Source organism: Mustela nivalis, assembly GCF_964662115.1.
Source record: "Mustela nivalis genome assembly, chromosome: 20".
NCBI classification, from domain to species: domain Eukaryota; kingdom Metazoa; phylum Chordata; class Mammalia; order Carnivora; family Mustelidae; genus Mustela; species Mustela nivalis.
Window position 1 is genome coordinate 12776716 of NC_139039.1, and position 18986 is coordinate 12795701.

General features: G+C 37.6%; 1 long non-coding RNA gene across 1 annotated transcript in view; it reads left to right on the forward strand.

The window, feature by feature from the left end:
* Nucleotides 1–17642: 17642 nt before the first annotated feature.
* The window catches only part of LOC309855135, a 62751-nt gene continuing 61407 nt past the window's right edge, over nt 17643–18986 (forward strand). The window contains exon 1 of the long non-coding RNA XR_014306635.1: nt 17643–17743. This is a non-coding gene — a long non-coding RNA (uncharacterized lncRNA). The remainder of the gene's footprint in view (nt 17744–18986) is intronic.

Here is an 18986-nt window from a genome sequence, read left to right on the forward strand (position 1 = left end):
GAAACACATCGACAATAATGCAATAATAGTAGGGGACTTTAAAACCTCCCCTCACTGAAATGGACAGATCATTTAAACAAAAGATCAACAAGGAAATAAGGGCTTTAAATGACACACTGGACCAGATAGACATCACAGATGTATTCAGAGCATTCCATCCCAAAGCAACAGAATACACATTCTTCTCTAGTGTACATGGAATATTCCCCAGAAAAGATCACATCCTGGGTCACAAATGAGGTCTCAACCAGTAACAAAAGATTGGGATCATTCCCTGTTAATTTTCAGACCACAATGCTCTGAAACTAGAACTCAATCACAAGAGGAAATTTGGAAAGAACTCAAACACATAGAGGCTAAAAAGCATCCTACTAAAGAATGAATGGGTCGGGCGCCTGGGTGACTCAGAGGGTTGAGCCTCTGCCTTAGACTCGGGTCATGGTCTCAGGGTCCTGGGATTGAGCCCCGCATTGGGCTCTCTGCTCGGCGGTGAGCCTGCTTCCCCCTCTCTCTGCCTGTCTCTCTGCCTCTGCCTACTTGTGATCTCTCTCTCTCTGTGTCAAATAAATAAATAGAATCTTAAAAAAAAAATTAAAAAAAAAAGAATGAATGGGTCAACCAGGAAATTAAAAAAGAATTTAAAAAATTGATGGAAACAAATGAAAATGAAAATACAACTGTTCAAAATCTTTGGGACACAGCAAAAGTGGTCCTGAGAGGAACGTATATAGCTATACAAGCCTTTCTCAAGAAACAAGAAAGGTCTCAAGTATGTAAACCAACCCTACACCTAAAGGAGCTGGAGAAAGAACAGCAAAGAAAGCCTAAACCCAGCAAGAAAAGAGAAATAATACAGATCAGAGAAGAAATCAACAAATAGAAACCAAAAGAACAGTAGAACAGAAACTAGGAGTTGGTTCATTGAAATAATTAATAACAGATACACCCCTGGCCAGACTTATCCAAAAGAGAGAGAGAGAGAGAGAGAGAGAAAGGACTCAGATAAAAAAATCATGAATGAAAGAGGAGAGATCATAACCAATACCAAGGAGATACAAACAATTATAAGAATATATTTTGAGCAACTGTATGCCAACATATTCGACAATCTGGAAGAAATGGATGCATTTCTAGAGATGTATAAACTACGAAAACAGAACCAGGAAGAAATAGAAAACCTGAACAGATCCATAACCAGCAAGGAAATTGAAGCAGTAATAAAAAATCTTCCAACAAACAAGAGCCCAGGGCCAGACAGCTTCCCAGGGGAAGTCTACCAAACACTTGAAGAAGAAGTAATACCTATTCTTCTGAATTGGTTCCAAGAAATAGAAATGGAAGGAAAATTTCCAAACTCATTTTATGAGGCCAACATTACCTTGATGCCAAAACCAAAGACCAAAAGACCAATTATAGACCAATATCCCCGATGAGCATGGATACAAAGATGCTCACTTAAATACTAGCCAGTAGGATCCAACAGTATATGAGAAGGATTATTCACCATGACCAAGTGGGATTTATTCCTGAGCTGCAAGGTTGATTCAACATCTGCAAATAAAGCAATATGATACATACATTAATAAAAGAATGAACAAGAACCATATGATACCCTCAATAGATGAAGAAAAAGCATTTGACAAAGTACAGCATCTTTTCTTGATCAAAGCTCTTCACGGTGTAGAGATAGAAGGTACATACCTCAATATTATAAAAACCATCTATGAAAAACACACAGCAAATATCATTCTCAATGGGGAAAAACTGAGAGCTTTTCCACTTAGGTCAGAAACACAGCAGGGGTGTTCACTATCAACACTGCTATTCAACATAGTACTAGAAATCCTAGCCTCAGCATTCAGATGACAAAAAGAAATAAAGATATCCAAATTGTCAAAGGAGTAAAACTCTCACTCTTTGCAGATTATAGGATACTTTATGTGAAACCCCAAAGACTGCACTCCAAAACTGCTAGAACTCATAAAGGAATCCAGTAAAGTGTCAGAATATAAAATCAATGCACAGAAATCAGTTGCATTTCTATACACCACCAACAAGACAGAAGAAAGAGAAATTAAGGAGTGAATCCCATTTACAATTGAACCCCAAACCATAAGATACGTAGGAATAAATCTAACCAAAGAGACAAAGAATCCGTACTCGGAAAACTATGGAATATTTGTGAAAGAAATTGAAGACACAAAGAAATGGAAAAACTCTCCATGCTCATGGATTGGAAGAACAAATATTGTGAACTAGTCTATGCTACCTAGAGTAATCTACACATTTAATGCAATCCCTATCAAAATACCATCCAAATGGCCAACAGACACATGAAATAGTGCTCAACATCACTCAGCATCAGAGAAATACAAATCAAAATCACAGTGAGATACCACCTCACACCAGTCAAAATGGCTAAAATTTACAAGTCAAGAAGCGACAGATGTTGGCAAGGATGCGGGGAAAGGGGAACCCCCCTACACTGTTTACAGGAATGAAAACTGGTGTAGCCACTCTGGAAAACAGTATGGAGGTTGCTCAAAAAGTTGAAAATAGAGCTACCTACAACCCAGCAATTGTACTACTGGGCATTTGCCCCAAAGAAACGAATGTAGTGATCTGAAGGGGCACATGCACCCCCGTGTTTACTTTTAAAGCAGCAATGTCCACAATAGCCAAACTATGGAAAGAGCCTAGATATCCATCTATCAACGAATGGATCAAGAAGATGTGAGATACACACATACACACGCGAATATTATGCAGCCATCAAAAAATGAAATCTTGCCATTTGCAATGACAATGGAACTATGGAACTAGAGGGTATTAGGCTAAGCAAAATAAATCAATCAGAGAAAGACAATTATATGATCTCACTTATATGTGGAATTTCAGAAACAAGGCAGAGGATCATAGTAGAAGAGAGGAAAAAATGAAACAAGATGAAACCAGTGAAGGAGGCAAATGTAAGAGACTCTTAATCTCAGGAAAAAAACTGAGGGTTGCTGAAGTGGACAGGGGTGGGAGGGATGGGGTGGCTGGGTGATGGACATTGGGGAGGGTATGTGCTATGATGAGTGCTGTGAGTTGTGTAAGACTGATGAATCACAGTCCTGTATCCCTGAAACAAATAATGCATTATATGTTAATGAAAAAAGATTTATTTGAGAGATAGAGAGTGAGAGAGAGAGAGAGCATTGGGGGATAAAGGCAAAAGGAGAGGGAGAAGCATACTCCCCACTGAGCAGGCTTAATTCCAGGACCTGGAGATCATGACCTGAGCCAAGGGCAGATGCTTAACAGACTGAGGCACCCAGGCACCCATCCTATGATTTTCTTAATAACATTTTCTTTTCATTAGCTTACTTTATTATAAGAATACAGTGTGTGATACATAAACATATAAAATATTTTTTAATTCACTGTTTATATTAATGACAAGGCTTCCTGTCAATAGTTGGCTATTGGTAGTTAAGTTTTGGGGGAGTCAAAAGTTAGATGTGAATTTTCAACTGCACAGGGGTTGGTGCCCTGAATCCCCATGTTTTTCAAGGGTCAGCTGTGCTTCCAATGATCCTCACAACACTAGGAAGTAATGATAATTATGTCTTTTTTTTTTCCTGACTGATCCTTTGAACAAAAACATCTTCCTGGATCTTTGCCCCAGATCTACCAGGAAATTTCTGTATGACCTCCAAAGTTGCCTCTCTGTTCCTCAGTGTCTTCAGGTGTAAAGTCAGGTGGAATAACAGGCAGTTGGTTCAGTGGCTTGAAGTTCATTTCTAGATATCAGATCTGTGATTTCAGGCATCTCCAAATTAACTTTGTATCTCAGCAAGAGTACTTTAGTATTAATTATTGATGAAATCACATCATAATGTCTTAGCCATTTTCCTAGTATATTTTGTGCAAATTATAATATTTTTAGTAATACGAGCACCCTGTGTAGCACTTGTTTTGAATCTTTGCAAATAGATTTGTTGACTTCTTTTCTTTACAATAGTGTAGAAGATTTACAAGTCACACTTACAATAATATTAAACTAGATCTAAGTATTGCTTTTGACACGTATTATAAATAACTAGAATTATTTAAATAGTCAAAACACAATAACTAAGAGGTGGACAGAGTAGTTATTCATTCATATTGTTTACAGTAAGGTGAATTGGCTGGCATATAAAATGTAATTACTGAAGGGGAGGAAGATTCCAAAGACAGATCTACAAATAATCTAGGTGTCAGATAAAAAATTACAAGTAGAGAAAGAAATGCTCACTTTGATTTGTCATAAACTAAATTAAATACAGAAAGCAATATAAGCTTTTGTTAAGAAGATTAACCCTCAAATATATGGGGAAAATATATATTTTCCCTCAAATATATGGGGATAGTTGGTCTCAAAGATTAAAACTGAATACAATCCAGTAGTGAAAGAAGTGACTTTTTTTTAATCCAGAAAAAAATTTATAAAGAGAAAAAAGAGAAAACAACCTATGAAATAAATTTAAAACCTGGGATAATGTTTCTTGGGTGGTCTAGCTCTTGGAGAAGCTCTTGAGAAGCCATATAGACCTTGCTCCTCTTTATCACTAGAGATGAATGTGGAAAGTAAATTAAATTATCTTCAGTTGCATGATCTACTTCCAGTCATGAGGTCTGAAAAGGGTTTAGATGGAATGGAGGAGTTTAGAATTCACTGATTGCTTTGATTTGGGGCACTTTGTTTTAAATGATGGGGAAAATTTTGGTGAGGACTTTCCTTGAGTCATTTATTAAAAATTCCATATCACTGGTCTTTTTTGGTTTTAATAATGATGTACACATATAGATTAAGTGCTATTTTTTCCATACAACTGCCAAGCTTTTTTTTGATCTTTCACATCTAGTGTTGAGTTATACTGTTATAGTCATCAAAGTTATTATTATGGGGGGATTCAAAGTCCTCTTAAAAGCAAGTTTCATAATTCTAATGTTAAGAGTATCAAATTTAAGAAGTATAATAGTTCAGTATATACATATGTATGTGTATATATAAACAATTATTCTTTTATTAAAAATCTTTTCATGACTTCAGTACACACCATAGTTAAGTGTGATAGACATTTTCCCAGCAGTGGTTGAATTGGGAGTACCTAGCACTCCTTCTTCCCTCATCCCCAGGTGAAGTCACTGAGACACCACTGTGATTTGAAAAGCAATAGTGTAGTTCACATCCTTCCCATTTACACACAAGGAAACTGGGGCCCAAACATGGGGCCCAGATCCCCCCCTGCTGAGACCCATTCATCTCCACCCCCCTCCCAAGGCCCACCCCGAGCTCAGTGATAAGATGATGGCAAACTCTTTCTCTGAATATCCAATGTCCTGTTTTCTAGTAACACAGAGCGACTGATTTGTGTCTGTGACCTTGAACACATCAGTTGACCTCTTTGAACTGATGTATTCTTATCCTAAAACTGGAAATATGCTAGGAAATATTAAAACAGGCAGAGGAAGAGCAAATCTTCTACAAATTTCTACAAAAGGACTCCAGGAGAAATCCTCCAGAAATCACCAGAGCCTTCATCTACAGAAAATCAAATGGAACAAAGACACTAACAGGAACTTCAAAGGAAGCAAACACTAGGAGAAACTCACTGTTCCTCTGGGCATCTGCAGTGATATATTCCTTAAATACAGAAATGGAGCATTTGCAGTAGAGTAATGTGTGTTTTATCACTTCAGGCCTTGTTAAAATTTTCCACGGGAGTACCTCTAACAGGAGAGAAATGGGATTAGCCCTCCTACCCTTGAACACCAATGCAGTGTATAATTTGATGTGGCTAGTGGCAAACACAAAAATTAATTACAGCCTCATATTTTACATAAAAGGTATAATCTCCAGCATTTCACTTTTAAAATTTTTCCTTTTGTACTTGAAATTATGAATTAATTTTAATAGAAAATAATGTATGTCCACTTAACTATACTGCTAAGTATTATAGCAAGACTGTGGGGAGGAGAAGAGGGTGGAATAAAGAAAAGAGACAGATCATTCTAAAATATCTATTATTTATATGATTAAATATATACATGGAGATCAGAGGATGGTACATTTTCTCTATGACTCACCTTTCTGTCCATACTAATTTCACATAAGATGAGTGAAGATGAATCCCTTCTCTTGCTCTCCTTTGATCCAACAGATTATTATGTGCTGATGGACATTAATAAATATTTTCTGAGGAATTTATTCTTCTATACCCAAATATCCTTCTACACCCAAACCTTTTAGCATTTCCTATCTAACACATCCATATCTGTATAAATAAACATCTAGAAAAATATAGGTTAGATGCACATAAATACATATTTGGCTTTGCAAAGCATTACGTGTTCTTTAAAAAGTTCTTTCCAGCTATATGTAGAAGAATGAAACTCGACCATTCTCTTACACCATACACAAAGATAAACTTGAAATGGATAAAAGACCTCAATGTGAGATAGGAATCCATCAGAATCCTAGAGGAGAACATAGGCAGTAACCTCTTCGATATCAGCCAAGGCAACTTCTTTCAAGATATGTCTCCAAAGGCAAAGGAAACAAAAGCGAAAATGAACTTTTGGGACTTCATCAAGATCGAAAGCTTCTGCTCAGCAAAGGAAACAGTCAACAAAACAAAGAAGCAACCCACGGAATGGGAGAAGATATTTGCAAATGACACTATAGACAAAAGATTGATATCGAGGATCTATAATGATCTCCTCAAACTCAACACACACAAAACAAGCATATCAAAAAAATGGGCAGAAGATATGAAAAGACACTTCTCTAATGAAGACATACAAATGGCTATCAGACACATGAAAAAATGTTCATCATCACTAGCCATCAGGGAGATTCAAATGAAAACCACATTGAGATACAACCTTACACCAGTTGGAATGGCCAAGATTAGCAAGACAGGAAACAACGTGTGTTGGAGAGGATGTGGAGCAAGGGGAACCCTCTTACACTGTTGGTGGGAATGCAAATTGGTGCAGCCACTTTGGAGACCAGTGTGGAGATTCCTCAAGAAATTAAAAATAGAGCTTCCCTATGACCCTGCAATTGCACTCCTGGGTATTTACCCCAAAGATACAGATGTAGTGAAAAGAAGGGCCATCTGGACCCCAGTGTTTATAGCAGCAATGGCCACGGTCGCCAAACTGTGGAAAGAACAAAGATGCCCTTCAACAGACAAATGGATAAGGAAGATATGGTCCATATACACTATGGAGTATTATGCCTCCATCAGAAAGGAGGAATACACAACTTTTGTATCAACATGGATGGGACTGGAAGAGATTATGCTGAGTGAAATAAGTCAAGCAGAGAGAGTCAATTATCAGATGGTCTCACTTATTTGCAGAGCATAACAAACAACAGGGAGGACATGCAGAGATGGAGTGGAGAAGGGAGTTGAGGGAAATTGGAGGGGATGATGAACCATGAGAGACTATGGACTCTGAAAAACAACCTGAGGATTTTGAAGGGGCGGCGGGTGGGAGGTTGGGGGAGCCAGGTGGTGGGTATTATGGAGGGCACATATTGCATGGAGCACTGGGCATGGTGCAAAAAACAATGAATTCTGTTACGCTGAAAAGAAATTAAAAAAAAAAAGTTCTGTCCATTATTTTCAATCAAAAGAAAAATAAATGCATATATAGACACACGCATAAAGGCATAAGTAATAATTACTTAATTATAATTAAGAGCAAAACTTTTGCACAAAGAAGTACATTTCTACCTGGCTGAATCAAAGAGTAAAAGAAAAAAAAAATGTGGGTGATGGGGTGGAAGTGTGCTGAGAGGACTCCTGCAGGTCTTTGAGATTGAGTCATGCACAAACCTTCACAGATTTCTTCCAAACTGTTCAGTGACATCATATTGGTAGTTTTAATCAGTGTAGGTGGGAGTAGTGATAATTACTACAGTGGGAATCAGCAAACATAATCAGTTTTTGTTTCCCCAAGCTTGAGTCAGTAAATATGAATCCACACATCACTATTTAAGATCCTAAAGAACCCAAGGAGGACTTTTTCAAAACTTGATCAGTTGTCAAGACTCCTTAATTTATATTTCGTACAGGTAGACTTACTTTAGTACTTTTCTTGCCTTCCAGTTCCCTGGGTTGATACTTTGAGATGTATTTGCAGTTAAAATGCTGCCTAAAAACAAATCCTGTTGTGCTGTATTAAGTATCAGAATGCTTCAAGAAAGCAATAGTGACATCACACGGGGTTAAGAGAAAATAAGTGATAAATATTTGAAGAAAGGTGGGAACTGGTTTGAAGTAACATCAGCAAGATGGCTAAGTAGGAAGCCCTGGACCCTTGTTCCTCCCACAAACACAATAATTCAGCAGCAACTCATGATAGTTCCCTTAATGAGAAATCAAAAAATGTAAATTGTGACAATGACACTAAAGTGTGTGTGTGGGGGGGGTAGGGGGAATGATAAAGTGTAGAATTTTTTTATGTGACTGAACTGAAGCTGTCACTATCTTAACATAAATCCCAATGTAAGCACACACACACACACACACACACACACACACACACACCCTCTATAGAAGCTACACAAAAGAAAAGAGAAGAAAATCTAAGCATATCAATTCAAAAAATTGACAAAGCACAGTAGGTACCAAGAGAAGGAGAGGCAGAAAAAGGAGCAAGACTAACAGAAAACAATAAACAAAATGGCAATTGTATATCCTTCCCTATTGGTAATTACTTTAAATATAAATGGATTAAAAGCCCCATCAAAAGATAAAGAATGGCTGAATGGATGGAAAAAAACCAAAAAAACAAAAAAAACAAAAAACAAGACCCAGTGGATTGAAACAAAGTAGAAGTTTGTTTCACTCTCTCATAAAAGAAGTTGGAATGTAGGCAGTCCAAGACTTCCATGGCTGCTCAACTATCATCAAGGGCCAAATTATTTTTATTTTTTGTTTTACAGCATTTTTATGTGCCTTAGGGTCTGACGTGGTGCTTGAGCCTCAGTCATTATTTTAGCATTCCAGCAAGCAGAAAAAAATATACTGAGGAAGCAGTGAAGAGAGAAGAACGTACCCCTCCCTTTAAAGACACTTAAGAAACTCCTTTAGAAGTCCCACATGATAAGTCTGCTTATGTTTCTTGGCTAGAACTTAGTCACATTGTCATACTGGATACAAGGAAAACTGGAACATGTATGTACTCTTTATTCTGGATAGCCATATAACCAACTACAAATCAGGGGGTCTATAACTAAGAGAAGAATTAGGACTACATATTAAGGTAGGAGAGTAGTAATCTTTTCCATAGCTATGCATGCAAGTCCAATCTATAGCCTTTTAAAACTACAGGTAAATGGTGTTTCAATTACCTGTTGCTGTGTAAACCCCCCCCCCCAAAAAAAAAAACTTAGTGGTTTTTAAATAACAAGATTTTCTCATTTCTTACAATTCCATGTTTACAATTGGTTTTGCTCAGTTAGTTGATTTTTCTGACCTACATGTTATCTGCTGAGAGCACCCATGAGGCTAATTTCAGATGAGAGCTTGACTGGCACTGGAATGTCCAAGACAGCTTTCCCTTTGGAGGGAACACGGAGATGTCTAGAAGGCTGCAGTCTCACCCTTTGCTCCATCAGGATGGCCAGGTCTCTCTATATGGTGACTCCCAACTTTATGAGGGCAGGTTTAAGCCACCAGGCCTCCAAAACCTGAGGACTAGAACTCTCACAGTGGTACTTCTACTGCATTCTACTGGTCAAAGCGAGGCACAAAGTTATCCCAGATACAATAGCAGGAGTAACAGACTCTACCTTCAAATGGTAGGTGTGGCACATGCACGGAGTGAGAGGAAGAATTGCTGGCGCCCATCTTTGGAAGCGACATTCCACAACAGCCTATCATTTCAGTTAGGGATCGGCAGGAGGCTAGGGGTTGGCTGAAGTTATCTGTATTTCAGACAGAAGGGAGAGGGGAAGAAATTCATAGGTGATTGTGTTTCATATACAAGAGTAAAAATGACTAGCTTACACTGAAATTTCAGAGTCCACGTTGACCAGATGTTGTGAAGGCAGCATGTAGAGATTTCCATAATTTCTGCAAGTGGCCCTGAAAACAGCAGAATTACTATCACATAGAATTGTTGGCAGTGTAAGTTGGTATACACTTTCTAGGTATTAGCCTTAAAAATATGTGTCTTATTGATTCAGTAATTCTGATTTTTTTAAAAAGATTTTATTTATTTATTTGACAGACAGAGATCACAAATAGGCAGAGAGGCAGGCAGAGAGAGAGGGGGAAGCAGGCTCCCTGCTGAGCAGAGAGCCCGATGTGAGACTCAATCCCAGGACCCTGAGATCATGACCTGAGCTGAAGGCAGAGCCTTAACCCACTGAGCCACCCAGGTGCCCCAGTAATTCTGATTTTGAAGTATCTATCTTAAGTGCATATTTTAACAAGCGTGAACACATTCACATGCAAAAATGTTCAATGCAGTAGTTTTGTATACTAATGAAAAAGTGGGAATAATTGAATATTTATCAGAAAGATTTCTTTAGAAGGATAATAGAATATACTGCAGCTTTAAAAAAGTAATAATGTTTGAAGGGTCTTCACCTATTTGAAGTGGCAAAAGTAGTCCAAAGAGGAGAATATAAATTATTTATGTACAAATTGCATATGATTTCCTTTTTGTAAAATATACATAAAAACGTCTGAAAAGACATATAACAATATGTTAATAATGCTCATATTATGGTTACTAATATTATGGTCTCTTTTTCTCAGTTGTAGTCTCTAAACTTTTTAATAAATGAGCATTATTAATGTACTAAAATCATATTAAATGCAGTATTAAATATCGAAGCAATTGCATACTACCCACTTGGCTTGGCTTATGTTTTCCAAACATAACTATGTGAGTGAGTTTATATGAGTCCTCACTGTTCTTCCCAAGGAGCAGAAAATTATATTCAAACATTCCCTTTCTGGATACAGTTTTAATTTGTGAGCCCAACCATCCATGTGGACTGTTGCCTCCCTTATTAGTGTGGGCTATTGTTCAGCTTTTCAGCTATACTTTGGATAATTACAGCAGAGCTAGCATTGAGGTTATCACCTCTGATAGCAAATGAAAACAAAGTCTTGGGAACCTGGATATTTTCTAAACCTGCATAGAAAGCCAAAGAATCAAAAGGCATGAGACCCAGAGTAAAAGATTTACTAAGATAAAACTACATTTCAAAAGGCCAAAACCCCATATTATTTTACTGGATTTTAACTAACCCACTAAGTCAGTAGGGCCTTGAGAATGATCATGTACTCAGTTTGGGCAGGACATTGAATGAAATGGTGACCCCAGTCAGTAGTAGACATGGTCCCGGTCTTTAATGAGAGAGAAAACACCCACCCTGATGAAAGCCATCAGCAGCCCTTACAGAGCAGTCAACCCACAAAGAGACTAGCACAGAGGTCCTAGGCATGCAGAGTCTGCAGAGACCCAAATTTTTTTCCTAAAAAATTGGACCTCTGCCTTTGTTTTTATTCTTACATTAATAGAAAACCATATGATACTGAAAGCCTGGATGAAATTTCTGCAAACATAGGTCTGCTTACCTCTGATCCATTTCTGCTCCACTGACAACCATTCTCGATAAATCCTGCTCAAAGATCATCAGTGCTCAAGCATCACCTCCAGAATATGTATGTAGATATGTATGTATGTATGTAGCTATCTATCATCTATTTTCTGGATATATAAATCTTTCAGTGAGTGATCTAGCCAGATCTCCTCTTCCAATGTTAAACTCAAGCTAGTACTTAAAACTGTTCAGGACAACCAGTTGACATCCATCTCTCAAACACAACCTGGACATGTGGACCTTTGTGCCTTTCTTCAACAGCCACATTCAACAGTAGAACATGTTTCCCCCAAATCTGAATCCTTCCTAATCTTCAAGACTCAATCCAAATTCTCTATCCTTCTGAAATTCTTTCTAACTTCAGCAGATGTAACTATCATCATTGACACCCTTTTGTCCTCTTAATGTCAGGGCTAGCTATATATTTGATACCATTTATGTATTATTTTGGATCGATACCTTCAATATTCTATGCTGGGTTGTTAATTTTTTTTTTCGGCTTTTATTGTAAACATTTTATATGAAAATTTATATGGGTAACTTACAAGTTCTTAATTTCATCAAGATGCAAAATAATAAAACCTAGCATTGTTGAGTACTCATTATATGTCAGTATTTAACAGTGAGCTTGGGGCACCTGGATGACTCAGTCGGTTAGGTGCCTGGGTCTTGGTTTTGGCTTTGGTGGTGATTTCAGGTTGTGGAATCAGCTCCATGTGGGGCTTTGCTTTCAGCAGAGTCTGCTTGAGACTCTCTCTCCACTGCCCCTACCCCTCATGCTCACATGTGCCTGTGCACTTTCTTTCTCTAAAATACATGGATGGATCTTTAAAAAAATAAAAATAAAAAATGAGAATAAAAAATAAAAAAAGAGTGGTGCCTGCGTGGCTCAGTTGGTTGAGCGTCTGCCTTCGGCTCAGCTGGTGATCCTGGAGTCCCGGGATACAGCCCCTCCTTGGTCTCCGTGCTCAGTGGGGAATCTGCTTCTCCTTCTGCCCCTTTCCCTTTCTCTCTCTCTCAAATACATAACTAAAATCTCAAAAAAAAAAAAAATAAAAAGGAGTTTTACATGTACTTATTTAATTCTCTTAACAATTCTATGAGGTAGCTAATACTATTATTTGCATTTTGCTTAAGGAAACCAGGGTACAGAGAGGTTAAGGAACTTGCTCAAACAGTTTCTAGAGCTGGAACTCTTAACCTCTATATCATATTATTTCCCATTAGCATAGAATAATATAAAATAAAAATTGACAGTCTATGCAAATGGTACAGTTATATGATACACCCCTGCCTCCATTAGCCTTGGTTCGGTTATCTTTCCAGAACTTTATCTACTCATTTGCATGTTCATTCACATGCATAAGTACCAGGTATGAGTCTCATTCCATGGAGTATACACAATTATTTTTCTATAACTGAATTTAATTGGTCTTAATTTTTATGATGGCAGAAGCATTCTTTTCTAATTCCATGTCTCCTTGACATCATTTCTTGGGTTGTATCTGTGTTCCACGGAGGATCCCAGGTACTATATCATGGGGATCCATAAGGACCTCCATCCTAAGATATCCATGACTCCATCTGATCCTTATTTATAAAGATTACCGTTACTGACTGGTAGCCTCCTCCACATCTAGGTCTCTCTTAGCTACTCCTGTGTCCCTCAAAAGCAGATTTAAAGTCGTTTCTCTGTTCCTGAACATCCCTTGGGCTGAAGTAGGAACCTCGGTGGGTCTACTTAAAACCCTTCACCACCCAAACACCTTCTTGAAGCAGGGGGAGTTCAGTGGCCTTGCCTCAGGAACTACTTGGGAAAGTCTGTAGAGGAACAGACCAAGGCCCATCTGCCCTTGGATTCCGCAATGGTTCTGTCTCAATGGAAACATAACCTGTTTACCTCCTTTGTTTGATACTTTGATTCTCCTATTTCAGGGGAAGAATTGCTCTAATTGTGTTCTCCTAAATCTTCTAAACTCGAAAGCCAAGACTTCACTCTTTTAGCTTGTTCCCTATCACAGCATTCCTCCCTTGTGGCAGGAAAGATGAGATACCCTGACAGCCTACACAAGGAGAAGGTTCACGGGGTACAGAAACAATGGTGAAAATGCTTCACTATCTCAAAATAGCATCCCACTGTTCAGATGTAGGCACATATTCAAATATACATTCTATAGCTGCCATGTATTATTGGTGGAGTTGACTCTACAGAAAACCCTTAGAGTGAGTTTTAATTTGGCTTAGCCTATCAGGATCCTCCCTTTTGTATGCTGAGTGATTGCCAATGATAGGCCTAGATAGCCTAAGGTGGTCCAAGTACAGGAAGATCAAGAATTGTATTGCATGTTGAATGGAGAAACAATTTCTCTCTCTTCCTGGTATAAATGAAGAAGCTGGTTATCTCAGTTTCTGCTTGCAGCCATTTTGTGAACAGTAGGGACACTAGCCCAAACAGAAAGCTGATGCTTGGAGGTGGGTGAAACCCAGAGTACTGAGGGAGACAGTATTAGTCTTTACTGAAACTGCCTGAAGTCTGAACTAGCTGTGGACTTTTCCTTGATTATGCCAATAAGTTATTTTTATTATCTAATTCAATTTAAGTAGGTTTTCTAGTAATTGAATTTGAAAATATCTTAATAGACACAGATGTTTACAAATGGAATTGCTGGGTATGGGGCATGTTATTAAAATTTTGGAAGATGGTGTCAAACTACCCTCAGAAACACTTTGCCAATGTACATTACTTCCAACTGAGTATTTTAGATTACCTGTTTCTTTGCACATTTGCTGACAATAAAATGGCATCAATTTGTTGATCTTTGCCAGTCTGCTGGGTAAAATATAATAATGCAATTTCTCTTTATACTCCTTTATTTTCTATAACATATTTTATGTTCCTTAGGAGAAACCTAACTTAAACTTGCAAATTAATATTATAGCAATATCTTTTGGTTTAAGACAATCTATTTCAGGTACGAGATATCTGGGAAATTCAAATTTTAACTCTTTGTCAGGGTTATTTTTCCTTTTTCCCCCTTCTCTGACACAAGATAGTGTCTGATAAATAAAAGCTACAGAGACAGGATTACCTGCCCTCACAGGAGTGGAGAGAAAGATCTTTGAACACTTGCATTATCTTCTAAATTCCAATTGGTCTCTGCTTAGGACTGAACGTTCTGACTAGGACTGAGGATGAAATTGGCAATCCATGAAGGCATAGAATCTGTTTTCTTGATTTTTGTCATGGCTTGTATTTCTGCCCAGATGATTCAGCTCCACCTCACCTCTGTCTGGAACTTGTCCATATTCCCAAGGTCTTCTGACATCCCCAAGAGATCCTTACTCTGGGTTGTTGCCCTGCAACCCAGAACTGTGGTGATACTCCCTTCTGGCCACAGTTCCAAGCCATACCATCAAGACCCCCAACCTCAGGGGCACATGGGTGGCTCAGTCAGTTAAGCATCTACCTTGGGCTCAGGTCATGATCCCAGAGTCCCAGAATGGAGCCCTGCATCAGGATCCCTGCTTAGCAGGGAGTCGCCTTCTCCCTCTGCCCTTCACCCAGTTTATGCTTGCTCTCTCTTTTACTCTCTCTCTCTCTCTCAAATAAATAAATAAATAGATAGACAAAGCTTTTTCAAAAATAAAAGACCCCCATGCTGCCTCATCAACAACCTTTCACAACTATGCCAGCAAATCCGTAAGGCTTCCTTATCTCATGGGATCGGAGGGTAACTCAGGGTTATAACTCTGGTGCTCTCTCTCTGTCTCTCTCTCTTTCTGTAACTATTTGAACTCTGATGTAACCAAGCAATATTGCCATGGCATTACCTTGTAAGAAAATATTCTCATTACACTTGGCCCACCCTTATCACCACCATACATAGAATGGAAAATTAAGCATGGAGCACCAAAGCTCTTCTGCTTTTGTTTTACTTTTCAGCTAAACTAACATGATAACTTCTGGAATTTGAGTAGGTTAAGGAGACCATAACATACTTCTCTGGGATGCCTCCTCCTCTCTGATCTACTCCTTCCTTACCACAGGGAATGGCAAAAATGGGCATTCCACTCCATTTCTCTTCTAATCTATTTTCTTTACATGGTAATTCACGTCCCTTTTACGTTGACATTTGCCTTACCACTTCTCTTCCAGGGATCATGAGGAGCCAGGAGAGAAATCAAGAGATCTAAAAATGTTATTTCTCTTATAGTGCAACAAAAATTTTGCATGGGTTTATTGTTGACATCCTTCTGGGAATTATCTATTCACAATTCTTTCCTATGCTTGTGGGGTTATTTTTTCTTCTTAATTGTAATTGTTTTACATAGGTTTATTTTCACTTTACAAACACTTATTGGGCCCATTATTTCACAAATATGTGCTTGGTTAGAAAAACAGTTCATGTTCTCATGGAACTTATATTCTCCTAGGGGAAGAGAAATTAACTGAAAAATCAATGGACTAATCATACTAATTAATGTATTATTCCAAAATAAGTTACATGTTCTGAATAATGAGAATAGTAATTAAGAAGGAGTAATGAAGGGGCGCCTGGGTGGCTCAGTGGGTTAAGCCACTGCCTTCGGCTCGGGTCATGATCTCAGGGTCCTGGGATCGAGCCCCACATCGGGCTCTTTGCTCGGCGGGGAGCCTGCTTCCTCCTCTCTCTCTACCTGCCTCTCTGCCTGCTGGTGATCTCTCCCTGTCAAATAAATAAAATCTTTAAAAAAAAAAAAGAAGGAGTAATGAAGAAATGTAATTAAGACAGAGATATAAAGGGTGCTTCTTGGAAGAAATTGTATTTCAACTAAATTGTTGCAAATACTTTTCTCAGTCTCTTTCTTGTCAAATTTGTAAGGTATTCCATCTCAAAATTATATATAGTCAGATAACCTCCCTATATTCACACTAGCAAATCCAAAAATATATATATAGTCATGTCAATAAACACTAAAATAGCATTTGATAAAATCAACTCCTATTCATGTAAGACTTGCACATTTCTCATTTGGTTTATTTTAAGTATTTTCAGCTCTCTTTTTTTTTTCTTTTTGTGTATTTTTAGTGTTTTTATTTTCCTGTACCTAGGGGATCTTTTTTTCCTATTGCCTTTTCTAATTGTATAAGAAGGTTATTGCTTTACATTTATCTTATATCTACCACTGCTTCATAACTATTTTATATAGTCTGATTTTTTTTTTGTTAATTCTTTTGGATTTTTTGGGCAAATAACCAATCTGTTATATCTTTATCTTGTCTTATTGCATTGCCTCAGGCTTCGAATACATTGTTAAATTAATAGTGATAGTGGTAGAAATACTAGCCTTATCACTGCATGTAATTGGGAAGAATTATAATGTTTCACCATTATATATGACAATTGTGGTAGGATTCTTATATATAATCTTTATCAAGCTGTGGAAGAATTCTCTTTATACCTATTAAGACTTCTATTATTATTGAGAATGGGAGTTGAATTTGATCAAGTGCTTTTTAAGCAGCTGTTGAGAAAACCATTTATTTTTCCTTTTGTATCTGCTAAAGTAGTGAATCACATTATTAAATAAGTGTGTGTTTAAACTGCATTTCTGAGAAAAGTTCTCCTTTGTCATAAAATGTGATTCCTTTGATATACTGCCAACTTATTGAAAGTCATTGAGAAACCTATGATTGAGTTTGAGCTTTTTATAGGTATCTGACTCTGATCAAGTCACTTATTTTTCATTAACTTTAATTCCCTCAAGTGTAATATGAGTACATTCCATTGTATTCACAAGGTAACTATAAGGATTAGATGAAATTATAAAATCCTTATATAAAAATATATAAAATATATTTAATTTTAATTAAATTAATTTATATAAATAGTTATATAAAATTAAATAAATATATATACATATATATGTATAATTTATTACTCATGGTATTCAAGAACACTGAGAGATCATTCTCATATCTTCCAGATGGAAAGCATGAGCTACCTAGGATACCATTACTGAGGATGAACTAAGTGCGTTGAATTACCAGTCTGGCTCCTCTCCTTTTTCCCGGTGGAATTGGCTCCAGCCATTGAACAGGTAAGAAGCCTGAGGCACACAAAGTGGTAAGTTAATTTTCCCCAAGACTTCTCCAGTGTTGGAAATGTTATCATGGCTCTCTCTGAGGATTCAGTGATACTGATACTTCTTAGCTAGTAGCTGGGACCACTTCTTTAAGAATCAAGATTGTATTTTGAAGGATAGAAAGAAAATGGCCCATGGGACGATATTTTGAAGACTGTCCACTAGATGGCATTATGAGCCTATCATAATTGTTTTAACTGGTCATTTATTCACCAGTTAAATACTAATTAGTTAAAGATAATTAGAAAATGGAAGTCAGTGATAGCAGCCCTATCTTTGAGAAAGCTATTTGTTCCTTTTGTTTGGATATAAATTAAAGGTAGGAGCCACATAAAGCTGTCTAGGGACAATGTTTAGCTCTCACTTGAAAGCCATCATCTGTGCAAGGAAAATAACTAAGCTATAGCAAATGGACAGTATATACTATCAGAACAATAAAAAAACAGTGATAAATTTTATCCAAAACAACAACAACAACTAAACCTTTTTGTTCTCAATTGAATTGCCTGAACTCTTAGTGAGATAAAGTGGATTCCAAAAGAGCTTAGATAAGTATATCAATGACAGGATTAAACAAGGCTTTGAAAGGCGGCTGGGTAGTTTGGCTATGTCCAAATAATTTCAGGTTTAACTTCGAGAAGGATACTTACTCTGTCATTCATTTGGGCTTGCTTTTGGCAACAGAACACTTAGATGGATAGAATTTAGAGAACAATAATAACAAATATTATGATTTTTAATTCTTATGTTCATTCTTACTAATTCTTGTGACGGAAAATAACTGAACATGAAGCTAGCACTTTTAGCCTGGACCTCTGAGAGCAGCATTTACCTCGTCGAAACCAAGGCTGGCTGTTTTGTTTTATTCTCCTGTTTTCTCTATACTTTCATTTATCATCTCCACCTCCCCCGGGATAACTTTATTCACTCTTTAGTGTATTAAAGGACAAAACAGGTTTATCTCTCTATGCTCTTGAGAAAGGAAGAACATTCCCAAGTTGACGGCTCCCACTCTTCAGAGCAGAAGAGAGTGGTATATGGGAGCCATTTGGAATCGTGGGTGGGGATACTGTCTCCAGTAGACACTCCTGTACCACCTGCTGTAAGCACAGCTGTGAATCTTGTCTCCAGTCATACTTTAACTCTTCCTATTATCACATGCTTGAGACCATTGCCGAATAAGTCTGAAAAGGATTGC